This window comes from Dermacentor silvarum, chromosome 4, assembly GCF_013339745.2.
Source record: "Dermacentor silvarum isolate Dsil-2018 chromosome 4, BIME_Dsil_1.4, whole genome shotgun sequence".
NCBI classification, from domain to species: Eukaryota; Metazoa; Arthropoda; class Arachnida; order Ixodida; family Ixodidae; genus Dermacentor; species Dermacentor silvarum.
Window position 1 is genome coordinate 94,991,981 of NC_051157.2, and position 19,275 is coordinate 95,011,255.

At 46.5% G+C, this 19,275-nt stretch overlaps 1 pseudogene; it reads right to left on the minus strand.

Annotated features, from left to right (window-relative positions):
* Positions 1 to 2,457: 2,457 nt before the first annotated feature.
* On the minus strand, positions 2,458 to 13,524 carry LOC125945192 (methionine-R-sulfoxide reductase B1-like; annotated as a pseudogene).
* Positions 13,525 to 19,275: the final 5,751 nt, after the last annotated feature.

The window sequence follows — 19,275 nt, forward strand, 5'->3', positions numbered from 1 at the left end:
GTCATCGAGTGAGATGCGTTCATCTTTGCTTATGCGTGCGTGACACCATGCTTGTCAATTTTGTTAGCATGCCTGTGTTTACAAGCTTACACAGTCGATGAAACACTATTCTTCCTTTGTATAGCTGTCCACTAATTTCATATCGCAATCGGTGCTTCGCCTTTCGGATGAAACTGCGACTTTTTTCTCCCAACTCACGCATGCGTACGAGCGTTAGGAAAACGTGGCCTTATCGCCCTCATGTCTGCACCATTAACGAAAAGGAAACACCCATTTATGACTTCTGTTGATAGCGCTGTCTAAGGGTAGCCATATTGTACAATTAAATAAGTAAATATAGCACGTATATAGATAACGAGTGCAGCACTCCACCCAGTTCAAGAGGCTGCATGCTCATGCCCGAGGAAAATTGTTTATGACTTTTAAATAAAATTGTTATGACTGTTTAAAATTGAATTTCAATGCGAAGTGTTACCGACTGTTTCTGCGAACACTTTCAAAAATTGTAATGTTGCCTGTGGCACATAGCACAATTCTTGTTCATGAGCTGGTCTACTCGGACAGGCTTGCACAAAAAATTGAAATGCATAATCGACTAAGCAACAAATAATAAATAATTCAGTTTTTAACTAAAAACCTTATGGCCCACAATGCTATTTACAAATTCTAGCCGTCGAGTTCACAAGGCACACATATCCACATTCTCAGGATGACACCAGTTTCGTGATATTAATTCCCGAACTGTGCGGCGAAATGCATTGGCGTTCCTGTTACTTTTGTGTTTCAATGTATAAAACGACCTTTTATGGCGATAGCGTTAAACGTCCGTGTCGCAGAAAATCTGGCGTCGGTGCGGCGTCAACGTTGGTGTCGGCGTCCGGGGCCGAGAAAATCGTCCCGAACGACCCCGACCACGCAGGCCCTCCGCGTGGCGTAGAGGCTTTAGTGAATTAATTGAATTTTCAAAGTAAAATGCGTCAGGAAAATCGTAAAGTAAGACTTAACCACAACCTACAGACGTGATAGCGTCGGATTGTAATTTCAATAAAGGAAAATACATAATTCTCTTAAGAGGAAAACTCGAACACAAACCCCTTTTCCAGCATTTCTACAATTCCCACAGCAGCGCGCCCCGGTTGGTTCCTGCAATAAACACCATTCAGATGGCTCTCGACTCCTCGGCAGCCGCATGCGGAGGCGTGCTTGAGGAAAAAAGTTCAGAGCCCTTCTGCTACTGTGAAGATGGAATCCAGCGAAGCTGTGACTATGGTGGGTGTGCTATAGTGAATATTGCTATTGTGAATTTATATGTTATCTTTATTGACTATATTGAGCGTCTTCCGCATGTTCGTCAAAGAGCAAGGACAGCGGCGTCTTGTTCATTTCGTGATTAGTGTGAATAGCCAATCTGTATAATCTGTGTATAAGTAGGTTTCATTTAGGGCAAATCACGTGACCATGCGATAGCTTGAGGGACAGGTGTTTCTTGGGCGTGAAGGCCACTTAAGCCGCAACAAAGTTGCTAAGCTCCGCCCCCTTCACGTGGCAGAGGCGCATCTACCGTACAACAGGTGCGCACCTGTACGTCACCGAGGCGCGCGCTCATTGTTGCAACAATCGGAGCCCGGGCCCAGCTCACCACACTCCACGGATACTTCTGCTCTCGCGAAGACTCCAAACGTGGCTCGACCAAACAAGGCGAGCGTTGCCTGTACGTCATGCGACAGAACATCCAGGGATATTCATTGTTACCCTAATATGACTAAATAACAGAAGCAAGAACGTATAGCTCGCAAACGAGCCAATAAAGGCCTACTATGTAATCCTTCGCGGTAATTCACGTTAAGTAAGTTTCGGTCGTATTTTATGCTTACCACAAGCCAAATTCTGCACAGAAATTATAAAGGTAGAGAATCGTTACTTTACTACGTGGCACTTTGAGAGGGTAAAACTTTTCTTAGCCGTCTTACATGAACGTGGATATCGAGGAGTAAAGCTCCACGATTTACCTCTAATACGAGAAACCGTTTCCGTCCCTTAATTATATGTCCGTAGTTTTCGTAAGATTCGGATGTAATTCAACGTAACGCAATTCCCTTCACCTGATGAAGCGATTCGTAACGGAGGAATATAATAAACAGAGTACATTTTGCAATAACTGATCATGCGACATCCTACTGCTCACCAAACGGGAACACATACTCCGGTAATTGGGACAGCTTCGTCATGAATACAGCCTGCTTCTATGCAGAGCTGAATGTGATGTTGTCAAATAATCACAAGAGGCTCACTTATTCCTGTGGAACTTGCTGGACTAGACCTATGGACATTTCTTTTGGCTCACGATTACGATAATGCATCAAAAGTTTGTGAAACTGGTTTCATGAGGATATTTAACTTTGCTCATACGTGGAAAGAAACTGAAATCCACCACTCCTGCGCTTGCAAGGCAGGTGATTTACTTCAGACAAATATTTGCGCATCGTGCGGTCACCCTTGAGCTACAAACGTGAAGCTATAGTGAAAAAAAGAAAACACCGCTAAAAACGCTCTTCGAAGTCGTCACATTGCAACTCAGGCCCTGAAGTCCAATGAGCATGTGGTCTGCACACAAGCTTAGTATTTCGTGGCGTGGCTGCGGATGGCATTCATCGGGTGGCCCGGTTCCTTTTTTGAGGGATTTGCCGGTCACCGTCACTTGTGCGTTGCCGCACCACACACAGCCGTTCGCGACACCTTTGCTTCAGCACCGATCAGCAAAGGGCAGCAGCCCAGGTGTCTCAGCCGTGGGAGGACTGAGAAATGCTTGCTGCCCTTACTTCGGCCCGCCTCATCCACCCTTGCTCGGGGCACCACCGTCATCATCTGCAGAAAAATCAAGCCAGATTTTAGATTCAATTACCAGAGTACACGTATCATTTTGCAGCATGTTTGCTCGAGAAAAGACAAACACATTCACTGCAAATTCATTAGTAACATGCATAAGAAATATTTTGTAGTATAAAGTGTGTTAGAAATCCAACAAATAAACTAACTGCGGATATCCTTTAACAGTGACTCTCACTATCAGCGCATATTCAAGATACTGCATTTACAAGATAAATTTCCAACGACCACAATATTACAATCCTGAGAAACACAACGCTATGTACATAAAAAAATATTGCGCCTATTTTATTTCTGCACCATACGGGGTGAAGATTCTTCCGGACGTCAATGAATCTTACTACCGACCTCCCTACCAAACTGTGTGACCACAAAAGCTACGGCTCGTGAGTGCTACATGTACAATGAAGATATATCCCTAAATATGAAATAAAAACGCCGACGCTTGTCAGCTAGTACATATTGGAGTCGAAACATCGTGAAAGAACCGGACAAGGCAAGATGACTGCAAAAAAAGTGCTGATATCCTATTAATCATTAACCTTATTAATGATTAATCCTATTAATATTAATCCTATTAATCATATTCACCGGCTGATTTTCCACGGTATATCCATATACTAGCACTGGGACATTACAATGGGAAGGTAATCTCGACAATATGATTACTTAAGGTTTCGCGTCGCGTGCCCCATAAACAATCGCACATGTGAACAAACATGCAAAACATCGACTAATATATTATAAAAATAATGAAGGTGTGTTAATGCACGCCATGCCTTTCTTTGCTATCCTATATACAATTCGAAAAGTTCACCTGTCCTCCCCATTTTACAAATTGTGCTGCCGTTGGCAGGTGGTCGCCCATGGCTCTAACCTCATCGACAAGTCCAGCCACAGCGTTCTCCGATCGTTTCGAAGGCTTTAAGAGAATGTGTGCAGGACGCTTTCCCTGACAATCACACCGATATCTCTGTCCGTGAAATGTTTTACTGTTTACGCAGAATTTTTTCCTGACGTTGTTGTGCCATGTAGCCTCTAAACACCAATTAAGCTTCGTCAGAAAACTCCGAAGTGCCGTAACCCATCTCCTTCCAGTCGGCGCAGACATTCCTCCCCTTGGTCAAGCACCAAATGACCCCGTGAAACACCACTAAATTTTTGCCAGGAAACTCTCCCGTGCTTTCATGCAGCGGTTACTCCATGTGAAACTATAACACGACATCAAGCACGCCACAAGAGCACTGGCTGAAATTAAGCCAACGCGACACTAACAAAATTCTTGCAGGCAGCATGCTCTACCGTTTAGATATATGAAATGTGAGTGTTTTTAAATGCGAAGCACTTTAGTGGGGCCCGGGCGTTCGTCGGCGTCCGTCGCGTGTGATCTGTCGTGATCACACTCAAAAACAAGTGCCTAAAACAGGGTCAAACCAAGTGCAGAATTGATCATAATCACCTCAAAATACACTAACATGATGCAGAATAATTTAAAATACAGGAATAATCAAGCATTAAGCGCATTAATTAACAGAGATTCGTTAAAATCAGTTCAATCATCAGGAAATGCTCCATGTGTGTGGCGGTTTCCCGCCAGTTATGGCTTAGCACAGGTGTCAAAATGGATGATGGATTGCTAAACACAAGATAAACACAAATTAAAGCAAGTAAACACAAGGAAAACACAAGAGAAACACCGGAGCATCACTGCTTCGCACTTCCCCAGTTTTCACGTTAGTGGAGCAGCATTGGCGCTGGATTTGAACTACACAAGCGCATGATGCACAATTTTTTCTACAAGGTGCTGCCCTTGCACTTGCAAGACTGGGGCGCCTTTCTGCAAGTCGCTCAGATGGGGGCTGCGTCTGCACAGAACCACCTGCAAGTAACCTGAAACGCAAAACCTCTCATCCCCACAGTGCGCTAAGTGTGGATTCCGCTCGCTTGCCCTTCAGAATGGCGTCCGTAGGAACCAAATAAGCTTTGATAAAATCTTAAGCCCTCTCGTCATGTATTCATTGTGCCCTGTAATACTTCTATGAGCCTCTCTTGGTACTAAGCTAGTTCACACCAAGTCAATACAGGACCAGTACTTTACACGCCCACGGCTTTCAACAGAATCCGCGAACTGCATCCAAACCTACTGGGATTGTCTGCGACATATGACGCCGCCACCAAGCTGGTGCGTTTTCTCACCTCAATAAGTCTTAAAGCCCTTTCTATAAATTGGAGTTGACCTACTATGCCCTTTATTAGAGTTATGCCTCCAAAAAAAAGGGAAATGCAATGATCACCGAGCTGAGGTCTTCATCTGAAGCTAGAGTAGCTGAGCAGTACTAGTGAATTTCTTCTTCGAGGGCTTTGTCTCGGGACATGACGCTGTGGAAATATTCAACTCTGGGAGACAACATTGACAGAGCGACTAACATAAAATTTGACGCCTCATTCACACAAGCCGTTGCCACAAACAATCACCTATACCATCAACATGTGGACGGCTGCATGGCAAGTTTGAACAAGCGTGTCGCCCTCACGCTTCCCGTATATGTATCCGACGAACGTGTACTTTCACAAGAAATTCTCCCCTACATCAACTTCTGGTTTGACAAACTTAATTTCTCACGACAACCATGAAGCTTCTGACAGGCTTTGTATTCTTTGTGTACGAGTATACCTCGCACATAGATTGGCTTCAATTGCTCAATAACAACTTGAGCCCTTACGTGGCCATTTCCAAAAAAGTAATTATTAATAATTTGTTAAAGATTGGCATGTGTGACTACAGCGTTTTGTGATTCTAGCACGTGCGAGTAGAGTGCCTTTCAGAAGAATTTATACATTATTTATGTTTTTCGGAATTACTGGACTTGTTCTCAACTTTCACTTATACAGTGCAGTTATGTTTCCCAATTTTAAAGAGGAAACAGATTTTACACGTACGACCAACGACATAACTATAATTATTTCTTCTTGGTACTTGGTATAACTTTCTCCCCTAACAGTCATGAACCGACCGGCTGATATTCAAACTTTTGTGCTTTCCCTATGACACCGGATCACGTAAAACGGTTCCATAGAATATGTTTTAGTGTGGAATATGGGATACAAGCATCTATTCTCATTACACTCACTGACTACAGTACTCGCAGTGGTAAGATCGCTGATGAATGACCAAGATACGGGCCGTCTCAGCTAGCATCACTCAAGCTGTAAAAGAAGAATAAAAAAGAAACAGGCGTATTGCGATATACAAGGATGGGACCTACGCTGTCTCGTATGCATTTGCCACAACTTTCAACATTCCGAAAAAAAAAATGAGGCCAACTGGAAACAATTTCGCATCGAACTTCTACAATTACAGCATTGATATATTAGTTGGGTAACACATTTCGACAATTGAGTCTAAGTGAAAAAATACCGAATTTTGCAGAACACCATTAGTCCCAATCATTTTTTAGCTTGCCCCATGTTAGCTCGAACACACACTGTGCAGAAATAGGAATATGCTGGTGGAATGTTTTCATGTCAGCATTAGAGGCAGGTTAATTGATTATTCAAACTTCATTCGGGGTCGAGGCACTGTGCTTATACCTGCTTCTGAATAGCACAGCTTAAACAGATTGAAGAGGATATGCGACCAACGAGATAGCACTGTATTGTCTCGTTTGTCTAAGTCAGTCTGTTTCTGCTATTCTATGGGGTCTAAATTTCCCACATGCCCACTCGTATACTCTGACAGTGCTCACCTTTGCTGACAAATTTGATGGACTCCGATGTGATTCAAAAGCGCGATTTGCCCTTAGGACCCTCGCCCAGGAACTCGTGGCCCAACCTCGTGTCACATTGGCCGCAGTACACCTGCGCATTCGAAGGCAACAAGTGGAGTCCAAAACCACGAACCATCGGCTGGCGCACTCTAGATTTAAGGTGCGGGTCTTAAAGGCTGTGCTTTACCCAGCCAGCAGGAAATGAAGCAAAGGAAACCATAGGGGTAATTAGCTGTCATTTAAATTTAAATGTCGAAAACAATGAAGGAAAGGGGCAAATAAAAGTGGACGAAAAGGTAATTCGTCGCCGGTAGGGACGGAACCCACGCGAAGGTTGTCGAGCCCCTTTGTTTCCCGTCTCCTTGTTTATTGCAAAGCGAGGGTCTTGAATCTGGCAGCCTTGATGCCATTAGGCAGCGTGCGAGGTTTTTCTAGCCACGTACCTGCTCTCCTAAGTTACATCTTACATGAAGCCATCGGGCAAAACAGGGTGTCCCACAACCGCCTGCCATGGCTCTGACTGACGCTGGCTCACACTCTCAGGGCTAGATCTAGTACACATAAATACCCAAGCTAGTGGGCGGACTGATGGCCGTCGCTGTAGCACAAATGGTAGTGCAACGCGCGCGTAATTCGAAAGCTGTGACTTTGGTCCCCACCAGCGACTAGTTGTCTTTTCGTCCACTTTAATTTCCGATTTCCTAAAGTTCAATTTCAACCACAGCTAATTACCCCTATGCTTTCCCTAGATTCACTATCTACTGGATTTATACGGTCGCGATCAGAAAAAGCCGGCAGATCCCACGCCCTGTGGGAATCGATCTTATGCGCAGCAGTGTGCGGGGGAGCCTGCCAAGTTAACGAAACGACGATGAGAGCACCAAGACGTGGGTGGCTCTTTCATGTCCTACATGACACGCTTGTCATTACATTCATGTCATTAGTCCTCGGGAGTCCCTTTAGCAATGCCTACGAGACCTTAAGGCGAAAAAAGCCTTTGTCATTCTCATGACTAAGATTTCAACCATTGATTTCCTTCACTTAGTACCACATCGGAACCCATTCCATTGGTTTTTGAGTGTTAATCTGTTTTCGCTGAGTCATTGTCATTTTTTCTGAGTCATAATCATGACTTGTTTCTACCACCATCCTTTAGTGTTTCCTTCACTTAGTACCGACGTCCGAACCCATTTCAGTGGTTTTTGAGTGTTAATCTTTTTCGATGGGTCATTGTCACTTTTGCTGAGTCATGCTCATGACTGACTTCTAGCATCATCCTTTACCGTTGCCTTAACTCAGCACCCACATCTGAACTCATTTCAGTGGTTTTTGAGTGTTGATGTTTTTCGCTGGGTGATTGTCATTGTTGCTAAGTCCTGCTCATGACTATGACTTCTACCATTATCCTTTAGTGTTTCTTTCACGTAGTGCGCACGTCAGAACCCATTTGAGTGATTTTTGAGTGTTAATCTGTTTTCGCTGAGTCATTGCCATTTTCGCTGTGTCATGCTCATGACTATGACTTCTAGCATCATACATGCTATGACTTCTAGCATCATCCTTTAGTGTTGCCTTAAAGGGACACTAAAGTCAAATAAAAGGTAACGTTAAAGTGATAGAGCAATGCTCTAGAATGTCTAAGGCGTCAATATAATCGCGAACAGTGCTTTAGTAATCGAGAAATTCAGGTAAAAGCAGGACACGATAAGAGACTCCCCAGGGACATTGCGGTACTTAGCCGATGATGAAAGCACTCCTAAAAAAATTATGTCACTAGTACTCAACCATTCATATTGAAAAGATTGCTTCGTTGGATTATAAGACGGAAGAAAATGCTATTTGTCTACTTCTATTAGATTCTTTGAAAAATACCTTTTTGGAGTTACACTTGATAACGACGCGGGTGGTCAAAAGGTTTCGTTTTCGCTCGACTCTGCGCCTCGCGCGCTTTCGAGTTTCAGAAGTTTCGTTATCCCGTAGTGCTGCGCTGGTGTTACTGGCTCGCTAAACTCGCACTTGAATTTGCTAGCACCTTGAGAGTCGCGACGGCACGTACAGACGGTGGCCAGATTCGTCGCCCGACGTCGCATTGCTGGAGTCCTCGCTGCTTTCACGCTCGGAAGAGACGGTGTCGAGGCCGCCGTCGTAGTACGCAACGACGCCGGCAGCGCAATCGCTCAGCAGCATGTCACGCTCATCGGAGCTTCAATCGCTAAAATCGAGCCCAGCATCGCGAGGCAATGTGTCGTTGTCAGGTCGTCAACAAGTTGGTCCATTGCGACGAGCGTCGACGATCACCGTGTTCACAATTCGGCGCGCGCTTTACCTTTCTCGATGGTGGCTAGCCACCATACTTCCGTTTTCGCACTGCCGTCGGCTCTGTCCTGGCTCTGTTGCTGTTACAGCTACCGAGGCTCTCCGGAGCCATAAAGCGACGTCTAACGCTAGCTGCTGGGTTCAACGTCTAATGGTAGGTGCTGGGCACGTTTCGGCCCAGCAACTACCGTTAGACGTCCCTGGCTGGCTCCCGAGAGCCCAGGAAGCTATCGTTCCCGCGTTCTAGACAAGGCTGCTCACCTCCGTATGCTCTGATTGGTTTCACAGGCCAGGCCGCAGGCAACATTCATATATATTGTCCAAATTATGTTGCACTATATAGCACGCTTACGCAAACAAAAGCGTGTTTATGCTTTACCAAACGCAAAAGAATTTCTATTTTGAATATCATAAATTGGAAATAATTGCAGCTTGAACTGGGCGTACTGTGGAACGGGGTGCACCTGAGAACTTTGCAACGGCATGGCACTGGGTATCGCCGTAAGGCGCTCGGGACTGTTTGGGAATTGCGTGCGAACCCACGCACAAACGCATTGTAGACGCTGCCGCATGTGCTTTTGTACTCCCGCGCCATATTCAAGATAGAGGTTCGCTGTAACCAGGGTAACATTCCCGTCGAAAAGATAGGTGTGTTAAGGCCACAATGAAGCAATACTCTAGGTATAGCTTTATAAGAGACGCGCAATCAGTGGAACCAACCAGTCATGTTAACTAGGAGAGTTAAATGTGACAGAGAAGGCTTTCCTTCGTCGTCTCCTCGGATTTAGAAATTTACCGGGGAATAACTACAGTTCCCGTGCGCCAATTTTTATAATTAGTTTGGCATTCATCTTAGTAATGTACAATAAATACATTACAGTGCTACAGAAGTTGGGCGAAGAAATGTTGCAGGGCCACATTAACACAATATACCAAGGGGTTGCTCATTCGCTGACTTCCTGCGTGTTAGGTTTGTCAGATTACTTATTCATAAAAGAGGTAAATCGCGACACGCTGTCCTTTCAGTGCTTTCAAAGCGTTCCAGTGCTTCCAAAGTCATACAGTAGTTACCTTAAGGCACGCGCAATGTGGAACGTGTGACCGTATCTGCTTTGCATTGTGGCGCGTGTGCTCTCTAGTGCTTGTCTTACCCAACCCTAGAATGCTGAGAAGGATGCTAAAGTGGCGCAACTGTTTGTTTCAGCGCCTTGGAACTTTATAAACTGCAACAACTATTTCATCACTTCGCCGAAAGGCCAAGTGATGAAATAGTTGTTTTCGTTTCGCCGAAAAGTGAGAAAGAACATCTGGCTCTCAAACGGAAATGTCCCGGATTCGAATCCGGGCGAGTGGCAAATTTAGTTTTTCTCATATTAGCATTTTTTTATAGGATGGGGAATCAGCGAGCCCCAAACCCACGGACCAGCCTAGCTTGCAGCTTTGATACCCCCGCTGTCCCTTTTTGGCAAGGGAGGCGCCGCCAATGTAAACCAAAAAATGAGAAGTTGTATACATTTAGTACTTGCACAAGTTCTCACTTCTCTTCATCGCCATGCACTGGGTATGTTGCACTGCATTAATATAGTGCATCATGGTGAAGCCATTTTAAAACACATATAAGATTCTTGTTGTATTTCCTAAGACATGCTCTCTCTCATGATTAGCTCTCTCTTCCGAACTGTTCTACGCACTATTTCCAGCGTTCGCAGAAAGAAAGTTTGAACTCACCCTTAACGCTTTTGGCTTATTCGGTTCGGGCACTTTCTTCACGCTGTTCTTGTGTATGGTATTGCTGAAGGATGGCCAGGGTGACTTGTGGGCGAACTTCGAGCCGCTCGCGAACAGCTTGTTTCCGCAGCTAGAGCACACGTAGATGCCTGCATGATTAATTACCTCCTGCCTCAAACTCGAAGCTGACAGCCCCTACTGCACTTAACGAGTGACTTGCGACGCTTTGATGACACGCGGACAATACAAGTTGGCAGCGATTTGTTGAAATTTAACAATGACAACATACGTATGAAGCGCGTGATGATACACCAGTCGTGCCAGGGAGCAGTTGGTACGTGGCGTCGAAACACGCCACTAATATGCGTGAGATAGTGGTACTGACAGAGTTCGTCCCCTGATATTCTATCAATACTAATGGAGCTACGGCGGCAATCGATAATTACCGCCGTAATTCCTAACTGAATCGTCCATTGTCAAAAAATCGCATGAGTCATGCGGAAGCAGTTGGTTCTGCTCCTTCTGGCAGTAAGTTTCCTTTCTATCTACATTCATTTGTATTTTCCTGAATATTTCTACGCATTACTGCCTTGATTTCCCTTATGCTTTTCTTTACTTAAATGCCTGTTGGCCTCCCATGGTTGATAACATCAATTGGAGCCCCAGCATTTGCCCTGATCCTTCTCGCTCATAAAAACACTGTATATTTAGTGGCTCAGGAACTCAGCGGGAACAAAATGTCCTTCAAAGCAATTTGATTCAATGTCCTTGAAAGCTATATTTTCAAGACAGGTGGTAATTCACAGATCTTCGATAAGGGTAGCTTCCAAGCAATATTTGCGTTTCCTCTTATACCGTCCACGAGTGTTCCTGTAGGACTGAGGTGAGAGCTTTGTAAGCGAATAAGAGCAGTGGGCGTTTTTTGAGCACTACAAATAGTGCGCGCATTTTTTCAAATAAGTGGCATAGACGCTGTTCATTGTCTCAAATTAGGAAGCCTTTATTAAAGGCGTCCTTATGCAACAAGCAAGTTCTTAGCTAGTATGCACTTTATGCACGTAAAGGGAGGTTGGGGGGGGGGGGGGGTGCTAGATATATTTCTTACAACGGGCATGGCAACCATTCGCATTGAAGAGGGGCATCCACCCCTTTGAAACAGGCAGCAATCTCGTGCTATGAAGTAGACCAGCATAGTCACTTACGAGGGCGAAACTGGAGTACATATAAGTCAAGCATCAATATAGCGGGAAAACAAACGCAGCACTGGCTATATGCTGACAGAAATACGGATAGCGCCGGCGCTATGCGTTATCATTGTCTCTGTAGTCCTATGGCCAGTTCGGTCCTTTCAGAATGTTCACAATGCGCATCGGCAAGTCATTGCCAGCGGCGCTGCAAACAAGAATATATATTCTGACGACGTGTAGGCAATTGCTTGCGTAAAATGTAATTTATGTCGACTTAGCAATCAACACTCAACAGCAGCACGGCAAATGAAAGACTACCGTTTGATGCCGAGGCACGACCGCTGCTCTCAACATTTATGACCTTTGTCGTTCGCTTGTCGCAACGTTTTTCATTCGCAAATCAAAAATTTCAGCAAAGTAGCACAGCCTTCTTTCGTGACAGGCTTCTCGGTCTCGAAATGGTGGCACCTATATGTGGAAACACAGTGACACGACTGATTGAAATATCTTGTTTTTGAAAGTATGAACCTTTACCCTAATAGAGTTGAGCGCCTCTACAACGAACGACTACCCGCCGTGGTGGCTTAGCGACTACGGTGTGACGCTGCTAAGCACGAAGTCGGAAGATCAAATCCCAGTCGGGGTGGCCGCATTTCGATGGGGGCGAAAATGCAAAAAGGACGGTGTCCAGTGCGTTGGGGGCACGTTAAAATACCCCAGGTGGTCAAAATTAATCCGGAGTCCCCCACTACGGTGTGCCTCATAATCAGATCGGGTTCTTGGCACGTGAAACCCCGGAATTTTCTTTTTGCCAACGAATGACTCTAAAATGAACTGACCTGCATAAGGAATGGAAAATTTTGTCGCAATTTCATTGTGAACGGCGTGGGGCGCGACCTTTACAACGAAGTGGCCTATATAACAAACTATTTCGGAGGTTCTAAGCACTTCGTTATAAAGGCATTCGACTAAGGAAACGAAGAAACCATGTCAGAAGTGCAAGCCCTACTAGTAGCATGATCTAAAACCGGTGTAATAGCCTGGATTTCCTGGCAAAAATCAGGAGAAACGCCATGGCTACGTCACGGTCCTCTAGGCCTCCCGCCTTTCGCAGCCAGCGCTGCGCCTGTTCCTGAAGGAAGTATTTGCTTCGCGCTGCTTCATGTGCCGAGCAGTCCTGCTTCAGGTGTTTCGCCGTGGGTCGTACGGATTACTGGCTTTTTTGTTGCAAGTGCATGTAGAACAAAGTGACAACAGTATACCAGACAGGGACGACCGCCACCGCCGTAGCGCTCATCCTTGACTTGTGTCGTCCTCTTGTTACCGCTTCGCGTTATTTGTTCTTGCAAAAAAAATTGTGAAAAACCAACTGGCCAAACCGCCCGCTCTTCTATGGGCAGGTGTGGTTGCAGCTAGGGTCCCCACGTCTTCCCACACCTGCTCGGACTGAAAGCCGACACAATTCTATTGGCATGTCCTAACTCGTGCAGCTTACACTCACCCGCCTCGAAGTGGTCCCGGTATACCTCGTCGTCCTTCCAGCTGTCGTGCGACATGGTGGTGCCGCACGTTCACCCTCGGCGGCGGCGATCCAACGCCCAGCCGTCGAGGAACCGGTGTGGCGGGCACGGACGATTGCAGGCGGCGAGCCTCGGACCCGGTATGGCTCGCGGCACGAGACGCTGATGATGATGATGTCCTCAGTACATGGCTCGTACCCACTTCGGGGGATTGGCCAAGAATTGGGCACCTGAACTTTCAGATACGGTTTCTGAAACTACAGTTACTGTGCGATTTAGTAATCGGAGCAGACAGAATAATTTTTGCTAAACTGCACAATTTATAATATTAATGCCATGCATTAAAACTGAAAGATCTGTCAGAGAATTGTAAAAGTAGGGATTTAAAATTTTATTCGTTTTGTTGACTGAATGAAACCACAAACGGCAGAACGTTTCGTTTCGTTTTCCTTCTATGGTGGCGCATACCTACTGCAGGGTATTGGCCAAGATACGGAGGGTATTAGGCAATTGCAGTTACTACTGAAATTAGTAAACATTTTCAGGAAGAAAGTAATGAAAAATAACGTATGAAGAGCTCTAGAAAGTTGTCCTGAAAAAACTAAAAACGTCTCCACGGCTGAGCCTACGCTACAATTTCTTCCTCCTCGCCATTTACTACCCTTGCGCTGGAATATTCCAGCGCGTAGTATAAGCTAGATTAATCGTCAAGCTTTTCCGAACATAGTCATGTTTGGCTTGGCCAAAATAAATTTTATAGGTATTTGTAATCATAAATATTAGGCACCACACAAAGCAGCAATAGCTCATCAAAACTTCACAATTGCTTCTTTTCCGAACCCAAGTGACAGTGACAGTGACAAGAACTTTTATTGGTCCTGAGAAACTGGCCAGGGGGATCCGAAGGCTCCCTCAGGTCAAGTCGGTGGCTCCGCCCACGATGGCACCGGGAGGCGAAATCCCGTTGCGATGTCGTGGGCCCTCTGGACTGCCTGGAGTTGGATGTGAGGGTGGTCGCTTCATAGGAACTCCTCCCACTGCTTCTTTGTGGCAAGTATAGAGTTTTCTATGGTAGGGCACAGCCAGAGCATGTTATCGAAAGAACATGAGTCGGCTCCGCATTTGGGGCACGACTGTGGGAAGTGCGGGTCTATCCTGCTAAGGGACCGCGGAGTGGGGTTCGTGCGGGTTGTAACTTTCTGAGCGTGCTAGCGTGTGGTTTATTTAGTTTTGGGTGAGGAGGAGAGAACCACCTCCTTTCCAAGCGGTAGTGTGAGACGATCTCGTGAAAGGTGCACAATGGGTCTTTCTGGATGCTAGCCTCGTTACGAGGAGGGCCGTTGACGGCTGCGCGGGTCGTGAAATCGCACGCCAGCCGGTGAGCCCTTTCGTTGGGGTTGCAGCCGTGCGGTTGGATTGAGTCTCCCAGGTGGGCCGGGAACCACGAAATGTGGAAATATGCTTCCGTGCCAATTTGACCGAAATTAGTGAGCTTGTTGATCGCAATTCTGTTTGCCCGTTTCGATACGCGCGCCAGCGAAAAGGACCTACGGGAATCCGAGAAGACGAAGAGGGGAGACTGTGCGCTGTGTATGGCCAGGGCGATAGCCGCCTCCTCTGCCTAGTGAGCAGAACTGGTGCGCACAGGGGCCGCATTCACCAGATTGCCTTTCGCATCCACTACCGATAGGGCGAAGGTGTCTTCACTGCCGTATCTAGCGGCGTCTACGAATAGAGCGTGTAGTCCCTGTCGAGTGATCTGTTTGAGGATTGCCTGAGCTCTCGCGCGTCTTCTACCCTCATTGTGTACTGGGTGAATGTTGCGCGGAATCGGATCTACCTTGATTAGGGAACTAACGTTTATTGCGATAGCAATTATATGGACACTTCAACCGGATTTCTGCCGTCGGCGTCGTCGTCGCCGTTGTCGTCGCCGTCGCCGTCAGGTTCCCTATAGATAAAATCTTCACCGCGCGCCGTATGCTCGAGCGGAAGCGTGGGGGACGCGCGCTATCACGGAGAGCGAACGCACTCATCTCCCACGCGCAAGCAAGGAAGCAGGAAGCCAGCGCCGGAGGGAGCGGGGGGGGGGGGGGGGGGGGCGCACTTCTACTCTGCCAACAACCGCGCTCGTCGCTCGTCCGCACCGTCTCTTATCTCCACACGGCTCTGACCTTTATGCGCCGTGCATTCGCCGCTCAGTTTCCGTTGAAGCGATAGACCGCACGTACCTTCGCCCGCTGCTGCGGCGTATATATCCGCTCGCTGCCAGCGTTTTGACGGTCGTTGTCTGCAGTCATTCAATGTGATATATTCATGTTTGCTTTGTGCGCGCTCACACCACGCTTGTTCAATCAGTTAGTAATAGTCGGGCCACATTTTACAACGCACGCTACACATGCAATGCTGCCCGGGTCATCAGTGCAGCGCTACAGGTGTGTCCCTTAGCACTTCTCATCAGCGCTTCTCATCAACACCACCGTTTCACACGCGCCTTCTCATGGTCATCGAGTCTCTCTTCATGTCGGTCTACTTACGCCGCAGAACATCTGCTTACTTAATCAGCTCATGTTTACTACAATTTATATTGCTACCAAAGCCGCTCACCTTACTTCGTATGGCATTGCCGTGTTGCTATCGCATTCATTGCTTCGCCCTTAGGGCGAAACTGTGACATTTTTTTAGGTAGACAGACTTTATCCTCCGGGTCGTGTCTGGGCCGAATGCCTGCCTCGTTTAGTATTCTAACTCCTGCCTTGCTGGGCGATAGTCTATAAACCTGCGCCGCCGAGTGGGCTTCTATAAATTCGTCTATCGTGTTATGGAGTCCTAGCTTCAGTAGTCGTTCCGTGCTCGTGGACTGGGGAAGTCGCAGCACACGTTTGAGGCCCAGTCTTATAAGCGCGTCTAATTTGGCCTTCTCTGCCCTGCTCCAATTAAGGTAGGGGGTTATATAGGTAATGTGGCTTAGGAAGAAGGCCTGGAAAGCTTTGATAAGATTGTCCTCCTTTAGCTCGCCTCTTCGATTGGAGATGCGGGTGATCATTCTGATGATGTTTCCAGCCTGACCAGAGAGCTTATTGAGAGCCGTCGCGTTGCAACCCTTGGCGTCGATGAGCAGACCTAGAATTTTGACCGAGTCTACCCTCGGTAGTGGCTGTCTGTTTTTGGCTTTGATAACTATCGGAGAATTTCCAGAGGCTCGAGGTTTCTGACTCCCTGCCTAGATTGTCTGTACGCAAGAGTTCCGATTTGGACGGGGAGAGATCGAGCCCCGTGCCGGAGAGGAATCCCTCGATGGTTTCTAGCGCGTTCTGTAATGAGTGTTCAAATCGTGGCCATTGATCCTCCCGGCACCCAGATCGAAATGTCATCCGCGTAAATGGCGTGTCCCACGTTCTGAATCTCGGCGAGGCGAGTGGAAAGCCTGTGCATGGCTATGTTGAACAGTAGCGGGGAGAGGAGCGAGCCCTGCGGGGGCCACGGTTTCCCAGCTCGTATGGACCTCCCGAAACCGTTCCTAGCCTGATGTCCTTGCGGTTTGCCAGAAAGGATTTGGTGCCCAAGTGCCCTGACACCGAAACCAATGAACAAATCATCCGTGTCGTCGTCTTACGCTTGCGTAAAATTGTATTGCATTAACGTCATTTTTGGCAAATACTTATGTCGTTATAGCATTATTGTTTGCATGACATTCGCTTAATCCTCTGTTGTTCGGGAGGACTTAAGAGGAACCTTTAGCTATGAACTGTTTTAATGGAATTTTCGAAAATTGATGTTTGAAAAAACAAACAGAAGCAGGAAGTTTACAATTTTGTAGCTCTGCACGTAGAAGATATATCGAAGGTCTGTAAACTGCATCCATTAGAGCATCCAAAGTGAACAAATTTGATTTGTGAATTTCCTACATATTTTACATGAAATTGTTACATTGTTTACAATCGTTTTGCAAAAGTTATACTCACAAAACACTGCTTTATTTGAGAGCCATGTATAATATATAAATTTTGTCCTCTTGATATGTACAATTAGGTGCTATTCACCGGATTGCGCTATCATTCTTCATTGCTGAGATACAGAGTTGTAAACGTGATAGTTTCGTTTTCTGAAAGTCTACGATTTTGGTCACTTTTTATTAAAAAAATGGACGACCTAAATAAAAATTCGCAATTCACTAGATGTTAATTTCTTCTGTTACATGCAACAAAGCTCGCCAAATTTGCTGCAGTGGTTGCCTAGAAAAACAATATCTCCTTTCTCATGCATTTAGATAGGAGGCCCTGAGCTAAAGCTTCTTCATAACTCTGTTACCTCGGAATTCGACGTTAACCTGCAGATTTGCAAAACGTATCCCCCGTACGTTATAATTACACGTCAACTTTGCTGCGAGTCATAGAAAAAAAAGGTATTGTTGAAGCGTTACGTGTCTTTCATTGATCGGAAAACGCAAAACGAGACTCTCCATACATCAAATTAACCTAAAAAAACCATTTTCGCTTATTGTGTAAGAGACTGCTAAGGAAATTGGTCGGGAAATTACGGGGGCCGCAGACTACCTGTGAGCATTTTCCCCTAGAGTTTTGTTACGTGACTTGCCCTTTCGGGTCGCCAAGTGTTCTCTCGTTCTACTGAGTTCCAAAAATGTTTATTTTATTGTTTACAAATTCTTCAGTTTTCATACACAAAAACCGAAAGGGTCAGAACTAAAGGCGCTAACAAGAACCTGATTCATGCCCTCACTTCTGTACAACCTGTGCTCCAGCCAAGCAGCTATAGGCGCCCGAATAACGTGAAACTATTCCAATCACTTTTATTGCAATAGCACTTATATGGACACTCCAAGCACATTCCATTCCTGTCGTCGCTGTTGCCGTCGTCATCGCCGTCGCCATCGTTGTCGCCGTGAGGTTCCGTTTGAAGTCCAACGGCGACAAACTCGTCGTCGCGCGCCGTATGCTGCATGTATGCCGCATGAAAAGCGCGCGAGGGACGCGCGCTTTCACAGACAGCGAACGCACGGCGGAGAGCAAACACGACGTCTGCCGTCGTGCGAAAGGCGGCGGGGGGATGGGAGGGAGGAGGGGCGGCGACGTTTAGTTGCGGCACTAAATGCGTTTCTTGCGACCGAGCGCAAGGGGAACTGGCGAGTCTATCTCCCACGCGAAAGGAGGAAAGCGGGAAGGCAGCGCGGGAGGGATGTTGCGCGGCTTCTCTGCCAGGAACTGCGTACTTTGCGCGGCTGAGGGCTGTCGCGCGCACAGTCTCTTAAAAGCGGTCTCCACACGGCTCTGACCTTTGTATGCGCTGAGCATAGGAAGAGCATGAGCACACTCTTCAGCAGCAATGTTTGGGCGCGTAATAAATATCCGTAATAAACCACATTTGTAGTGCTGCTATTTTAGGTTTTAACGGGAAGTTTTGCAACAGTATGCATTCGAAAACAAATAGGAGTCAAGAAGGAAAAGCAGACGCAGTTTATCCCCATGGCTTACATATAAGGCCCGCCAAAGTATTGAACGTGTTCAAACTGGCATGAATGAATATTTTCAACATAAAAACACACTCAATTTGCATAGAAACTGCACATCACACCAAAAAAATCGCGGTAGCTTGCACTAGTGGCGCAAGGCTAAAGACACTGCGGAGCTGATCGGTTCCTAGCTGGTCCTGGCTATACGAAGTGATGCTAAGTTATAGGAAGTAATACCAAGTGATGCTAAGTTATACGAAGTGTATAAACATTTCCTCGTGGTCCGTGGTATCGGGCAACGCCTCGCGCAGCACTTGCAGTCCGAGCACACGTAGGGGAAGTGGGGCGAAAGCTATGCACAGTGCACGGGCGGCGCGCCGCAGACGATACGCCGGGAAGAC